The sequence below is a fragment of the Condylura cristata genome, unplaced genomic scaffold (assembly GCF_000260355.1).
Source record: "Condylura cristata isolate star-nosed mole 26May11 unplaced genomic scaffold, ConCri1.0 scaffold00007, whole genome shotgun sequence".
Lineage (NCBI taxonomy): Eukaryota > Metazoa > Chordata > Mammalia > Eulipotyphla > Talpidae > Condylura > Condylura cristata.
The window spans coordinates 6,799,398-6,815,042 of record NW_004567108.1 but is presented as its reverse complement, the minus strand read 5'-3'; positions in this window follow the sequence as shown (position 1 = coordinate 6,815,042).

The window sequence follows — 15,645 nt, the reverse complement described above, 5'->3', positions numbered from 1 at the left end:
AAATGATTGTAGAACCCTGTGCTTCTTAAAGTGTTCTGAGGGCAGGAGGTCAAGAGAGGAATCTCATAATGGATGCCTGCCTTAGCATGTTTTCTTGTTTCTGAAATACTAATGTCCCCTATAAACTTGTATAATATTCACATAACTCTTGTATAAACTTGTACAATATTCACATAACTCTTTGTGATGTACCTTTGATTATATTGTAATACTGTATGTAATGCAGAAGCATAAGATCACACTTCTTCAAATGTGTGTGACCACACCACACCCCTCACCCCTCCACCTGGTTCTGTTTTGAACATCATAATTTATAATCTCCACCAATATTTATTTGGAACTCTGCAATGCAAAGAATCAAAATTATCTACTTTAAAATATATGTGTAATTAAAATAAGTGTGATTCTATCATTAAAAAAAATGATCTGGGTGCAGGGGTTAATGTCTCAGCACTATCAAGCTATTGCCAGTCACTGCAGTATGAGTTTGATACAGCTCAGGGAGTGGCCGACAGGGCGCAGGAGACCTCTCCTGTCTCCCCACTGCTCCCCTCAGCAGTGTACTTCAATAGATCTACCTGTTCTGCTCCCCAATCTGTCTTTGGTGAATCCTCTTATCCCCAGCACCTCTGGCCCGTACCCCAGTTCTAGTATGCATAAATAAACTAAATTGTAAAAAAAAATGATATAAATTATTATACAATTTATTATAAAAAAATTAGAATGATTCCTCTGTAACTTTCTAATTAAATAGAAATAATCTTTTTTAACAAAAAGTCAGTGGATTTCCTTCCAGCTTCTGTGCATCATCCCACCTCTAGGATTGCCTAGACACACAAAGGTGAGGAAATAAGATTTGGGTCCTTCTGAAATAACTGCCTTGTGACTTATGCCTGATATATATCTGCCACCATTTCTTGATTTCTAAGCTATTAGTTTCATTTTCAAAAGACTGCCAAGTTACCATAGATATAAGAGACACAAAAGCACCCTACCTAAAATAACCACAATTTCAGAGTAGCAGTCTTACAGTTCCAGATTTTATTGAGCAGAGAAAATCTGTGGAGCACTAAGGAAGTAGCATTCACTGATTACTAATCAGGACTCTTCTACCGTTAGGTAGAGGCACTAGATGTTGGAAGACAAACCACAGAACTGCAAGGACCCTCGCTAAAGACTCATCAATATCTTCAAAATACATCCCATTCTTCTTAGGCTCGTTTGAGATGCATTAGCAACCTTATTCGGTGCTCTGTTCTGAATTATCTCCCTGTCTTAATCCTTGACCTACTAATGTTTTGAGATGCATTAAGATAACTATTATTTTCTTCCCTGCTCTCCTCTTTGTGCTGATCAAGCATTTGGTACTCGTACAAGCATAAAACAACTCATTTTTCTTCTGCTGCTTAGTGTGATAAGGTTTGTGTTTTAAATAAATAAATACAAATTACTGTGTGATGCTGAACAACTTCCATGAGAAAATGATGAGAACAGAGATGGAGAAAGATAACTAAAAAGGAAGAAAATTTTAAACTGAGAAAATATTGGTGGTTCAAAATAATTCCATGGTACATCTTTTAAATATTAAATAGAACCAATTCTACCATGTTTTTACATTTTTTTAAGCAAAGTCTACAATTTGCTTTATTTACACCATTTTTTTCCTTCAGATGGTTTCCTGGCAAAAGAACTTTCTATTTCCTTCTACCACCCCCAGCTTCTCATTTCCATACGTTAAATGGTGTGACAAGCATTTTCCCTGGGGATATACATGTAATTATTCCATATAGTAAATATACATGCAACTGACATACACATATACGATTGTCATGAAAACAGACATAAAGTCATACACTAAATTCCAAATTATTTCCAAATCGTTGCCAAGTTGTTTCTTAGCCATGTGACTATTTCCCTGATCCCAGGGGTTGGGAAGAAGGGGAGCAGTTCTATATCTTTATAGTAATTCTATATACTAGAAGCTAACACTAGCTTCCAATAAAAAAATCATTAGGTTCTAATATAGCATTATGCATTCAAATAGTTATGATATGTTGCTTTCATTAAAGTATATGAAGAATATAGTATATAAAATCTACCAAGAATACTGTATGTAAAGAAAATCTGCTTTTATACAGATATGTACTTGGAAATGATTGGGGTATTTAATAGCTATTTCATATCGTTGACATGATCATTTTAATTTATCTTATTACACAGTCTCAAAAAATTACATTCATCTTAGTCTGCTCAGGCTGCTATGACAAAATGCCATGGACAGCATGGCTTAAACAACAGCCATTTATTTCTCACCAGTCTGGAGGCTGAAGCCCAAGATCAAGGTGCCAATTAATGTGGTTCCTGGTGAGAGCTCTTGCTGGCCGGCAGACAGGCCCCTGCTCACTGTGGTCTGGGAGGTTGGGGGGTGGGGGGTGAGGACGGGAGAGAGAACAGTGAGCATATGCTGGTCTCTATTCTTTTGTTCTGAAGACACTAACCTCAAATTAGAGACCCCAGGACTTCATCCAGATTTAAAAGTTACAGTTTATTTTACCAAAAAAAAATATTTTAAGTCAACATTTGCATACAATCTTAGCAGACAAAAACAACGGCAAACGACGACACAAAATGACATTTTGAAGACAGAGGGGAGCAGAACAAGGAGACTCTACTGGACAAAAGACGTTTTGATTATTGCAAGGTTACTTTTCCTTAGGGTAGGGTCTATCTTGTAGATTCCCTGATGGACTGGTTTAAGTTCCTTCTCTGGGAGAACCAAGCTGTAATGAAGTCTCCATTTGGTGATGTAGGGTCAAGATAAGCCCCTCCATGAGGGAATGTTGTCTTGATTTTTAAAATCTCCCAAGTGCCTGCCTCGGTTACCACCATGCTGGAGGGCAGGGCGAAAAAATATGAATGTGAGGAGGGTCAACACCCATCCCTCACAACGACTGCCTCAGAGAGAGCTAAACCTCTATCACCTTCTAGCTAATGCTGTTGCACTTTCAGTGAAAAAATATATAAAATCTTGGCATTACTATGAAATGGCTTCTGAACCTGCAATCCCTTAAAGGAGTCTAACAGAGGACCCCTGGATCCACATACACCATTTGGGAGCTCCTGGGTTAGATTACCAAGTAATCAGGGGGACATTTCTAGTGGCTTATCTGAGGGTGTGATAGCAAACTGGTGTTTCCCAGCGAATTGGCATAAACAAAGCCACGTGACGATAGAGACAAAGCTGACACCAGAGCCAACTCTCCTGGCTGCAGGGACACGACTGAGTAGTCAGCACCACATTACATTCATAATTAATTGTTCCAGTCCTCATCTCCATGAGCCTTAGTTAAAGCTGCAAGGCATAGCCTACATCCTTTAAAATTTTTCACTACCTTACCGAAAGCAAACAAAGCTCTCTAAAGGGTGTCAGGTAAGATTATTGTGCTGATTTCTTCCATAGGGTAAGATGAGCACCTGTGAGCTCTGTCTGTAAGTGATTTCAAATGGAAAACCAAGGCTCTTCAGGAGGAGATTTTGCTATTCGAGCTACAGCCTCTGTTATGTTTGGTGACATGGACACATCAGTAAACATAATGGCCACCAAGAGACTAGAAATGTTCTGAAAACTTAATGGACTTTTTGAAGAATAGTTAAAAAAAAAAAGTAGATTGCTCTGTCTTATGAAAAGCACCCTCTCACAGCTGAAAGCGACTGGGTGCACCCATGGTACAGAGTGCCAGTTAACACAAAAGCAATGGCATCTTCCTCACACTGTATTTTTTTAGTAGTAGTAGGTGAAATCTCAAGTGATTTAACAATAGGAATAAAATACATTGCACAGATGTGTGGTGGGCTAGAGTGGTAGTAGCTTGCTGGACCTGGGAGGAATTTGATATCAGAGTGCTGCAAACGTCCAGAATGTTGCAAAAGGACTGGGTTATCAGAACCGTCTGGGTCTGAAAATGGTCTCTGATTGGACAGGAGAGATGTGAGCGACAGGAAGGAATATTCCAAGGAAAGATGATGAACACGTTGGATGTAAAGAAAGTGTAAGATGCCAAAGGTATGAAGATGAAGTCATATTTCTTACCAGGATAGGGTGTTGTGTTATGTTCAGTCTCGTGTGAAGCTAAAGTCAACCCTGCACTGTGTGATGTATGAATGCACGAAACATATGTATATGTGCATTTATAAAAACATGTATATAAATACATTTAGTACATGTAAGTATGCATGTATTTATCTATCTAAAAATTTACAGATGTATAATTTTTTCTATCTAAAAATTTAGGGGGTTATAATAACTTTTATTAGACTCACAGGTATTGAAGAGTTTTCATTATAATGCATTTATCCTACAATTTTTGAAGCTATGAAATACATTTCTTTGTGAGGATTTACTAAAAGATTGTGCATAATGATTGTTTGAGGAGATGGTTCATTTTGTTATAATATTTTGAACAATATAAAAATAGAATATGATACAATATATCAAAATATAAAATTATTTTCCTAACAGAATTTGAACCAACCTCAGTACCACTACAGTTCTCAAATTGAAAGATGTCATAGAAATATTCCAAACCAGTATTGGCTATGTTTCTAACTCTGGAAGAAGAGATCAATAAAAACGTCCACCTTCCTTTAGAAAACTTTGGGCTCAATGGCCTGTGTTATGGCGCATGCCTGTGTCTTTCTGAATCTGGCATGTTTCCAGAATAGGAGTAATACCTACATCAGAACCTTGTGTTATAAGTAGATGTGTGTGGTACATACTCATACACAAATATAGTTAGGCTTCTCCCGTTCATGAAACAGGCAACCCACGAGATCCTGCAATTTTGAAAGATATAAAAATATAATCCTTTCTTCTGCTAATTGTATTTTTCCATTGAGGCAAAGGTAACAATTTTCACCATTGTGCTTGGTTTAGAGGGAAAGGTTCTTACTTCCTCAGATGTACTTTATCACTGCACACACAACCCTGAAGCACCCACAACCCTCCGCTGTACAGCACTGAACCCCCTTGCAAGTTTGCTCCCCACCTCTGTGGGAGCCCCAAATTTGCATTCAGATTTCCAGAGTTTGTTTCAGTTTTGTCTGTTTCATTGTTTTGTTTCTCTATATTCCATACGTGAATGAAATAATGGTGCATGTGTCTTTTTCCTTTGACTTCTTTTACTAGCACATAAAATATGTTCCTTAGGAACGAATGCCTTTTACTTCAGTTGTGTGCTTTGTGAAAACTGTACATGCAAATTAACTGCAGAAATATTTATCCATCAAGTCCACCTAATGTCAGACTTTTGACAATACTTTAGCAAAGATCCTGAAAAAAACTTGAGGTGATAATTTAATGAATAGGCAATACACAAAAATTGAGGAGAGAATCCTAATAAAACAATGGAAAACAACCATAGCTTATCTTTTTTATTCATATTTTAGCTCAGCGCAAATGATAAATGGACAAAAATAACTTTAAATGCAAATTGTAGAAAAGATGTGTTGATGAATCTATGAACATTCTCTTTCCACACTATGTTTCATTCAAATAATTCAGTTTTTTGAGGTTCCCAAAATACTTCTTTATTGGTACCAATGGGGGGGGATTTACTTTCTTTTAATACACATTTGAAAATCATACTTATTCAGCTACAATCAAGAACAAACCTTTCAATCAAATTAAGAGGAACAAGAAGGACCACCCACTCACCTGCTAATTGCAGAATTAAAGTAATTTATACAATATAACAATAAGTGCATTCAGCTGTCACTCTTGATTCACTCTCACTTCCAAGTAAAAGAATATGCCTCTATTGGACTTCTAGCTGTTCATAAAATACAACTTTCCCCCTTCTAAAGCCTGAAATTTGCAAATTTGCACTCAACAGATGATTGTTTTCCCATATGACAAGCTTATGTTCCTCTCTTAAAGATGAAGTAACACTGCTGTAACTTTCTATAAGTTTCACTTGCACCCCTCTGAAAATTTAAAGAGCATAACATTGAGACAAGTTTTAAAGGTAAACTCCCAGTGTCATTTCAACAAATTCTTGCTGAGATCCTGTAATAGCCTGGCATTACCAACTTTAAAGTTTGTAGCCAGGAACTTTCTTTGGAAGCATTTTTACAATTAATGGTTGGCCCCAGGTAACCAAGACAGTCACAGCTGGGATGAGTGACTTGGTGAGAATCAGCTGGCATTTTTAGAACCACAACAGCCGCTTTATTCTCAAACTCTTTTGCTGACATAGTAAAAATTAAAAGGAGAAATGATGTGTGCCTTTGTTTTCTCTTTTTTTTCACTTTTTGCTGAGTAAACAAGCCATTGTTAGGCATTTAAAAATCAATTGCCCCTGTGAATAAGGGGCCTCTTTTGATCAGCAAGCCATTACTGAATCAGCAGTGGTGCCTCTTCCCAGTCCATTCTCTCTGTATTGGAGATAGTAAATTTAGGAGTGGCAATTAGTTTTGCTATTACTTAAAATCTGAACTGGAAGATAGCACTTTACATTGCTAAAAATTCCTCCTAATGAGACTTTGGAGGCTTTCACCATAATGGACAGAAAGGTTGGCTAGTTCAATAGTTCCAGGGTCAAAATTAGCAAGTTCTGGAAGATGGAAACACTACCATTTTCTTTGGCTTTGACTTCTCTAACCCCACACAAAGAATAAAGAACACAAAGAGCAGGTTTTCCTCCCAGCTCTGATTCTGTGACTTATTTCCGTGAAAGCATACTTACTTATTCAAAATTTGTTTTTAAGTATATTTCAGGTGTACCTATAATCAATATGTCATATAAAATTCTTAGTAAGAGAATAAATATTCAGTATTTTTAATCATAATAAGCACTTGATCTAAGAAAACTGAAGCAAAGTTAGATCACATCTCTCTCAGTTAAATATAACCTGCACAAACTAGAAGATAACTACCTTTGAAAATTTAAATTCTTTGGGTAAAGAAAAATGCTACTTTCACAAATCTGTGCTCAATTTTTATAGAAAAAGATATTGAGGGGCTGCCCTGGTGGTGCAGGGTTTAAATCTCAGCCCCACAAACTGTAGTGTCCAAGCACTACAAATTCTTTCACCAGCCAGGGAGCTGAATTACATGGCACCGCAGACCTCCCCTCTTACCCTGCTGCTCCCCTCAGCAGTGTGTTTCAGCAGATCTGCTTGTTCTGCTCCCCACTCTTTTTCTGGTGAGTTGTCTTATCCCCTGCACCTCTACCTAAATCTTCATTCTTGCATGCATAAAATAAATAAAAATAAATCTTTGAAAAAGAAAAAAAAATTCCGAGATCAGCAACCTTGTTGCCACAGAGGAAAAACACAGACCTCCCAATACTGAGGCCAAAACAATACTCTCTTTCCAGGAAAAGAATACACTGTTACTATTATGGACTGAAAGTTGCAACCTACACTACCCCCAAGTGTGTATTCAAGCCCTACATATAGACAAGATGGTAACAAGAGGTGGAGCTTCTGGGAGGTGACTGGGATTAGATGAGGTCATGGGGGGGGGGGGCCCTGATGGATGGGATTAGTGCCTTTACAAGTTAGGACAATGGCTCCTTTCTGTGTTCTCTGCCAACTGAAGATGCAACAAAAAGTCATCACCTGATCTCTGAACAGTGTCCTCATCAGAATCCATGCTAGTTCCCTGTCCTCTGACTTCCAACATCCAGAACCATAAGAAAATAAAAAAATCTGTTACTAGTAAGGTAAGTATGTACAGCACCCCAAGCCAAGACTACTTTAAGGGATATTCAGTCATGCGTTTAGGCCTTTATCCAAGAACATTTGCAGAGCAACTACATGAATGCCATACAGGCTATTTGTCCAACACTGTTCATATCAGAAGTCAACCCATAATTTAAACCTCTCACCAAGAAACTTCCATCTTCCTACTGCAGGGTTGAGCTCACACTGCACTCAATTTTTCTAAAATTGACATGAATCATTCTGTTTGTATCTTGTTGCCAAAGAGAAGACACTTAGCCATGTTTCATTTTAAGTGTCAGGGATATGTAATCCTCTAGGGAACAAGGGGGAAAGGGACCTATAAATACTGGTGGACAACATACTCAAATTTAGCAATTTTCCAAAAAGATATTTTGATGATTGGTTATATTCAACCTACCACTTTCTAACAAAGTCTAATTATCAAAGAACATGTTATATGCCTCTTTATAGTCCCCAAAGCGTTGGACACATATTAGAAATTCAATAATATCAGAAAGAATTAATTACTGAACAAACACTCAGCAAACAGTTCATTGTCAATGGAGTATGCAATTGCTACAAGGAGATTTTTCTCTAACAAATAACAAGAACAACATGAGGTCAGGTTTTGCTAGCCTAGGCTGGCCACATGCTGCGACTGAGTTAATGAAGCATATGGAGTTAGTGGAGAGACGTGAAATTCCATCTAGCCAAAAGAAATGCTCTCATTACCTTGTTTTACCTTCCCCTTGTTCCAGGGCATGAAAATTTCTTAATCAACCACTTGTGTCTCTCAACCAGACTTAAAAATCTAAGAACATTGCCTTGAAAAGGACAGAGCTGATGACATCATAATTGTCAACAAATGTATTTTTAAGTAATGATGAGGTAACTGAAAAGCAAAGTGCAAGCTTGAGTTATACAAATGAACACTGTAGGTCAAACTGGAAAGATAAAATGTCCCTTCTAACACTACAACAATGTTCATCTCTAGAAAAATGTGCCTAGGGCAGCTTGTTTTTTAGGAAACTCAATATACTGAAGCTCACTGAGAGAATAAGTTGAAAGATGAAAATATGAAGATCCATATTGTAAAAAATATGAAGAAGATGTTCTGAAATCTAAAACATCTTTGATACTCAAAATATCTGGAACTTTCTTTTCTGGGTCATATGCTTTGCTTTAGCCAGTTTGGGCTGCTATGGTTAGTTAAGAGACTGGATGACTTAAAGAGAAAACACATGTCTCACAGTGCTGGAGATTGAAAAATCCAAGGTCAAGATGCTGATTAGTTTAGTTCCTGGTTTCTAGTCCTCTTCCTGATTCAGACAGCCACCATCTTACCATGTCTCACAAGATGGAGAGTGAGCTCCATTCTTTTTTCTTTTGAGGACACTAATCCTATTGTGAGGGATCCAAACTCCTGGCCTCATCTACCCTACTTATCTCCCAACAGACCCACCCCACTGCCATTACCACCCCATTGGGGTTGGAATTTAAACATATGAATGCAGGGCACAAACATTTAGTTGCACTGGGCCTTATCACTCTTTTCTGGGGGCAAAATAGCAGCTCTCAACTCAATCTTCACTCATCCATTGGCACCTGCTTTCTTGGGAACAAACGCAGAGCAACAGAGGGTGGGGCAAACTGTCACATAGCCATTTGCAAAGTCTATGAATTAAGAACCTGCGTGCCAGTTCAAATTGCAACCTACGCAGGTTAACCCAGTTGTCTTCACAGTCTTGCTAAGATGACATGCCAACATTCACTCTTTGTAGCCTTGGGTTCATCTTAACAATTCTAAAGGCAGTGATTAAGAAAAGTGGGTGCAAAAAAATAAAACCTGATGTCTGATGAGCTTGTCAGTCCCCTCCATATCCAGGCCAGAAACTAGTGCACTCTTCTGGTCTAAAAGCCTACCTACTTAGAAGACTCTTCCCCTAAGAAGCTACTTAGTACTGGAAGGGGACTACACATGTCAGATTTTAGAATCAAGTGCCTTTTAGAGGGGGATGAGGACTGGGAGAGCGCAATGACCGTTGGGGAAAGGCTACGGGTGTTTTGGGTGTTTTAGTGGTGGGAGAGGTACAGCGACTAGACTGAGGGGGGTCCTTTTCTACCAAAACACTAACAAAAATATAAATGATGATATTTCAATAAAATATAACATGTATGATAAATTTTTAAAAAAAGATTTAAAAAAAAAAGGTGTTAGCAAAGTGGTCAGCAATAGAGGAACATGCAAATAAATGATGATGAGTCATTTAGTGGAACATCACATCTACATTTCCAGTAATTATGAAGACCGAATCAATATTCTATAATGTTAAGATTAATAGCACACTGAAAATCTGGGTCATCGATAAAAATGCAAACACATTAAGTGGAATGATGTTTGCATGTGAACAAGGATTAGCAGGGAGTTTTGATGAAAAATTAGCTTAAAACAGTTGCTATTTTAATTAGATTAGATCAAATGCCCTAATCTAATTCTACCACCAAAGCTTGCTGAGTTTTCACCCATTCATTAAAAAGACAAGTCACCATGCTTGGTTGAGAATTGCAAGATGAATGAAAAGACCATCACTTTTCTCAGTACACTGAAAGGTCTTTGAAAGCGAGGAAAAAAAATGAATTCACAGGAATGTATAATGCTGTTTGATAAGAACAGTGCTAGAGAGCCCTCCCTGGTAGTGCAACCCGTGTAAAGATCGTCATTACGAAGCCCGCTGTAGCTGCTTCAGCAGAATTGGAACCCAGCCAGGGAGGTGACCCACATGGCACAGCAGACCCCTCCTGTCTCGCCTGCTGTTCCGCTCTGCAGTGGACTTTGTCGATCGGCCTGTTCTGCTCCCCTGTTTGTCTCTGGTGAAGCTTCTCACCGCCCCTGCACCTCTGGCCTATACCCCAGGTCTGTATGCATAAATAAATAAATCTTAAAAAAAAAAAAAGTGATAGAAACAGACAGGAGCCCTTCCTTCTTCTCCCTCATCCCTCAACAATATTTACAAAAGCAACAGCCAATACTTAAAGACACTATGACTCATCAAATATTACGTAATGGTAGGTTTCAGAATCACAACCAGGGCTAATCTCACCATATCGCTAAGATTTGTGAATAGCCAAGACATCCTTCATCAAGATAATTGTAGCTGAAGAATATTATAAATATGGCACACACAAAGAAACCCTAGCTTGAAAATACAAGCCCTCGTTTTTATGTCTTCTTAAATGCAAGTAATGAAATAAAGAGGCCCGCTTTGAGGACACGTCATCATTTGTACACACGAAGGAGAAGAACATGGTTGTTTTACATAGCAGCTCATGAATGAACGGTCAGAGGGCCCCAAAATACAGACTTGTGGGAGCAATGTAATTAACCCTTCAGCTAATGCTTGGTAGCAGTGCTGACGCCGTCTCCCCGCAAGCCCTCCCAGTCCTGGGCGATCCTGGGGAATTGCTCTGAAATTGGTATGCTGCGGACTTGGTGAAGCTCGCCCAGCCTCCGTGTGCTCTATGAATACAAATTTCTAACATGGAAACCGTCAGCCAATGCCAGGATACCAGTTGTCTGCCCTAAAGGCGGTTTCTTGCCTAGTGACCTCCTGCTTTGGAATCACTGTGTTACTCCGAATATCTTTGCCAAAACAGTGGCTGTATCACTGCATTTGTCACTTGTTAAAAGGCAGTGCTGACGCCCTTTGGGATAATAATTAAAAGAGGGAGGCATAAATGCAGAATCTCAAAGGTTTACATTTCCGATGGCAAAAGATGTCTTTCTCTTTCCTCATAGATTCCAAGAATATACCAACTATTTCAAGTCCAGAATCATCCACAAAGATATCCGTAGGTGGTAAATGACACTGACACTCAAATGAGGCAAAATCATTGCGCAGGTAGAACACGGAAACACAAAAATAATAATAAAATGAGGGTGGAGGAGGAAAAGTGAAACACATATATACAGTTGTATCCTGACGTTATTGTTTCGAGAATTACAGGTAATGTGGAGCTCTAGTTAATAGTGCCATGCTGGTTCTACGAAAAAAAAAAATTATTTTTATTTAAATTTATTTTTTTAACTCATTCATTCAAAATACAAGGCCTCTTATTTATAAAGCCATATAATTTGGGGATACATCTTCATATCTCCCTGCATACACACATCTTTCACTCACTCTCCACCAAATCTCGGTGCCGGTCCCCCACCCCTCTTTCCCGTACCCCTCTTTGCTTCCCCCACCCCCTCAGATAACTGTCAGTCAATGCCAGCATATTTTCCATGTCGTCTAAAAATGCTGTTTGCTGTGCTTTACCAGTCTAGTTTTCTTTGGTTCTACACAGTCGCAAATGAGCAAGACCCTTCTGTAGCTGTCTTTCTCTTTCTGCTTTATCCCACTTAGCATAAGCACCAAAATCCATCCTTCTGGACGTGAGTCATAAATCTAGGTGCGGAAATGGAATTTATTTGCTGTGCTGCTAATGGGCTCTGCAGGCGCCTACCCATATGGCTGTGCCACCCTAACCTTTCACTGGGGAGCAGATTGCTAAGGTAAGATCAGAGAGCCAAAGAGGAATTGCACCTTTCACAGCTAAAATGACATTTAGATTTAAATGAGTGAAATAAATGTTAAAACTCAGTTCCAGTCATATGGGTGCCAGTTTCCTAGCTATAGGTGGGCGTGGCTCCTGCATCAGACAGCACAGATGAGAACATTTCCCTATCACAGAAAGTTCTACAGGACACCACTGGACCAGATGGTGTTTGTGCAATGACATCAATCTCACATTCTCTCTCACCACCGTCTCTCACATCCCCCCTGTTCTTCACTCCAAAAATCTCCTACCCCAAATCTCATTCTGGCCTAATTTTGATTTCCTATCTTTAATCTCTTTACAGAATAAGCAGTTTAGATATAGATATAAATTTAATAGTAGGTATTTTTAAATTATTTTATAAATAAGAAAATGTCTGTTCATTGTGGTAAAAAATATACATTTACTCAGTAGATATCTAGCTAGTGTCTATATAGTCTATGCGCTGAGGATAGACCAGAGAGTGACCCTCATGGAGCTTAAAATCTAATGCAGAGGACTGAAAATGCATAGATATCAAGTGCATAGGCTGGAAGGAAAATTATCCATGACAAAGGGGCAGGGGAGCGTTGGAGGCATAAAGGAAGACAGAGACTGGTAACCGCATCACCTCCATGGAATAAGGCTGGAGAGCTTCTCTGCAAAGGGACCATTGAGACAGGGTCTGGAAATGTGAACTTTCAAGCCATACAGAGGTCTAGGGAAAGGCATTCCAAACACAAGAAGCAGCAAGCATCAAAGTCCATGGAGCTGAAACAAGATTTTGTGTCCAAGAAGCAAAATGAGGGCATAGTTGCTGGAGAAAAGTGAGCACAGGGGAGAGAGGAAGTCAAGTTTCAGGAGAACCAGGGCCAGTTCTCATAGCCCTGTGCGCAGTCTAACTGTGCAACAAGTAACTCCAAGACTGAGTGACCTGAAACAACACTTACCCTCTCATAGAAGCTCTTGGTCAGACATCTGGGTGGATCTACACTAGATTCACTGTTTCAGCGTCTCTATTCTGCTGCGATCATGGTGCTGGCCAAAGCCAGAGTCACCAGTCTCACAGGAGAAGCATCGCCTCTGACGTCACCCATGGGTTGTTGGCAAGACTCAGTTTCCTGTGGGGGGTTGGATTGAGGGTCTCAGTGTCCCACCAGTTGTTGACCAGGGGCTGTCCTCGGTTCCTTATCTCTGGGGACTCTCCAGCAAGGCAACTTGCACTGTCAAAGTGAGCAAACTGCAAAGTGAAGAACCTGTTATCAAGATGGAAGTGGTAGTGTTTTATAATCTGATCTGAAGAGTCAGATCCCAGCTCTTTTGCCATATTCAATTAAAACAAATGGTAAGGTCTAGTCCACAATCTGATTGAAGGGATTACATAAAAGAGAGGGATCCCTGGGGACATGTGAGAAGTTTACCCAACAAAGACCTACTGAACCATTGCAAGGAGTTGGAATCCTACCTTGAGTGGGAGCTATTGAAGAGTTTCAGTGAGGAAACTGATGTGATTTGATCTACAAGTTAGAACCTGACTATTCTATGGAGAAGAGGTATCAAGTGTCAACCGTGGAATTAGGAGATAAGAAGCGGTTTCCATCACATGAAAAGTGACAGAGCTAGGAAGATAATGAGATGCAGCTCAATTTGAGATCTTCTGGAAAGACAGAACCTACAGTCCTGGCTGATGTGCAGGATTGAAGATAGAGAGTGAATGAAAAAGACTGGGACCCTCGCCAAAAAAAAAAAAAAAAAAACTCCCCAACAAGGTGGACCAGGCCTTCCAGAAAGATTTCCCTGGAAAATCTTCCAGGAGAGGCCCCTAGGTTCCTAGTACTTCCCTTTTCTTCTCCCTGCATCTCCTTTAACACCTCTCTGATGATCCTCACAAGTCACTTCATAGTGTTGCTGCTTGGAAAAGTCTAGAATTTCCACACTTTTAATATGCTGCAATAGGAAGTCGCAGTGCTAAGAGCTGTAGGGTAGGCAGGGTGTAAAAATATAGCTGTCATCAGTTATTACTAAGAATGTGGGCACTGGCTTTGTAAGTTTGTGTCCCAGTTTCTCAAAATCACCCGCAGATCCAATATGTCTTCATTTCAATTTTCCTATCAAAATTGGAAAATTTTTTAAGGTTTATTTTTATTTATGTATGCATACAAAAACTGGGGTACAGGCCAGGAGTACAGGGGATGAGAGGACTTACCACAGACAGAGTGGGGAGCAGAACAGGTGGATCTACTGAAATACACAGCTGAGCTCCACAGAACGAGGTGAGTTTCCCATCATTCATCATTGACTTTATACCAGGTGAGCATTCAGGGGTAGGAATTAAAAGCAGTGTGAGGAGTTAAATCCGCCCTCCTAATGGCTCAGACTTTCCTGGATGTCTCCATAACAGTTGCATAGGCTGCCATTACTACTCTTAGCAAGGGTCAGTAATACCCTATTTCTCTCATCAATACTGTTGTAAAGAACTTCCCTGCAGTTTCACCTGAGTCTAGATGGTAAGGACTCCAGAAAATACTGCTGAGCCTCTGATGGCTATATGCCTAGAAGATAAATTAATACAGACATCAATAAAATATTTTTCTATTTCCTAACCACACAGAAATTACTTTTTTTGAAACTGTCACAAGCTTTGCCACATAGAAGCCTCTAGGCCAGGCTGAAAAGCCACCAGCGAAGCAAAATTAATGTAAAGCTGGACAAGGGTTTGGTTTGGCAAGTTAAGTGGCTTCTGCTGGTGATTGCTACCAGATTTTCAAATTCCTGAAGGAAAAGAATCAAGTCCCGCATCTGTTTGCAGCCCAAGCCCTGTGGCCGCCACAGTTAGTGCCCATCACATAGTGCCCAACTGGCTAGTTTCTGGGTTTGTAAGGCCTGTTGACATTGAAGTTGCCGTATTGCTCTTGGTTTTCACTTTCACAGACACCAGACTCTGCTGGTTGAAGCTTCTGATATTTAATTCTTGGTGCCAAGGATCCACTTGTCCTCTCCATCCATGGGAGCCCACGGATTTCCTATAAGCAACCCCCATATTCAAAGACTCATCCACAGACCACCCAGCTGCCTCTCTGGCTCCAGTTCCTGAGTTGGCTGGGTGGGCAGGGGCCGCCTTTTTCCTCTTCACATGGCCCCATCTCCCTGCGCCTCCCAATCTCATTCTCTGTCCATCAGTTACTTTCTTGCTCTTCCAATTGACACAAAAAAACAACCATTCGCTCTGGATTCCTAACCTTTTCATTGCTTTTCCTGATAATTTGTGTTCTTATGTCTTCTGGGTTTGGTATTTACATAAACACTTTCACAGCCTTCCTCTCTCTTCTGGAGCTGAGTCCT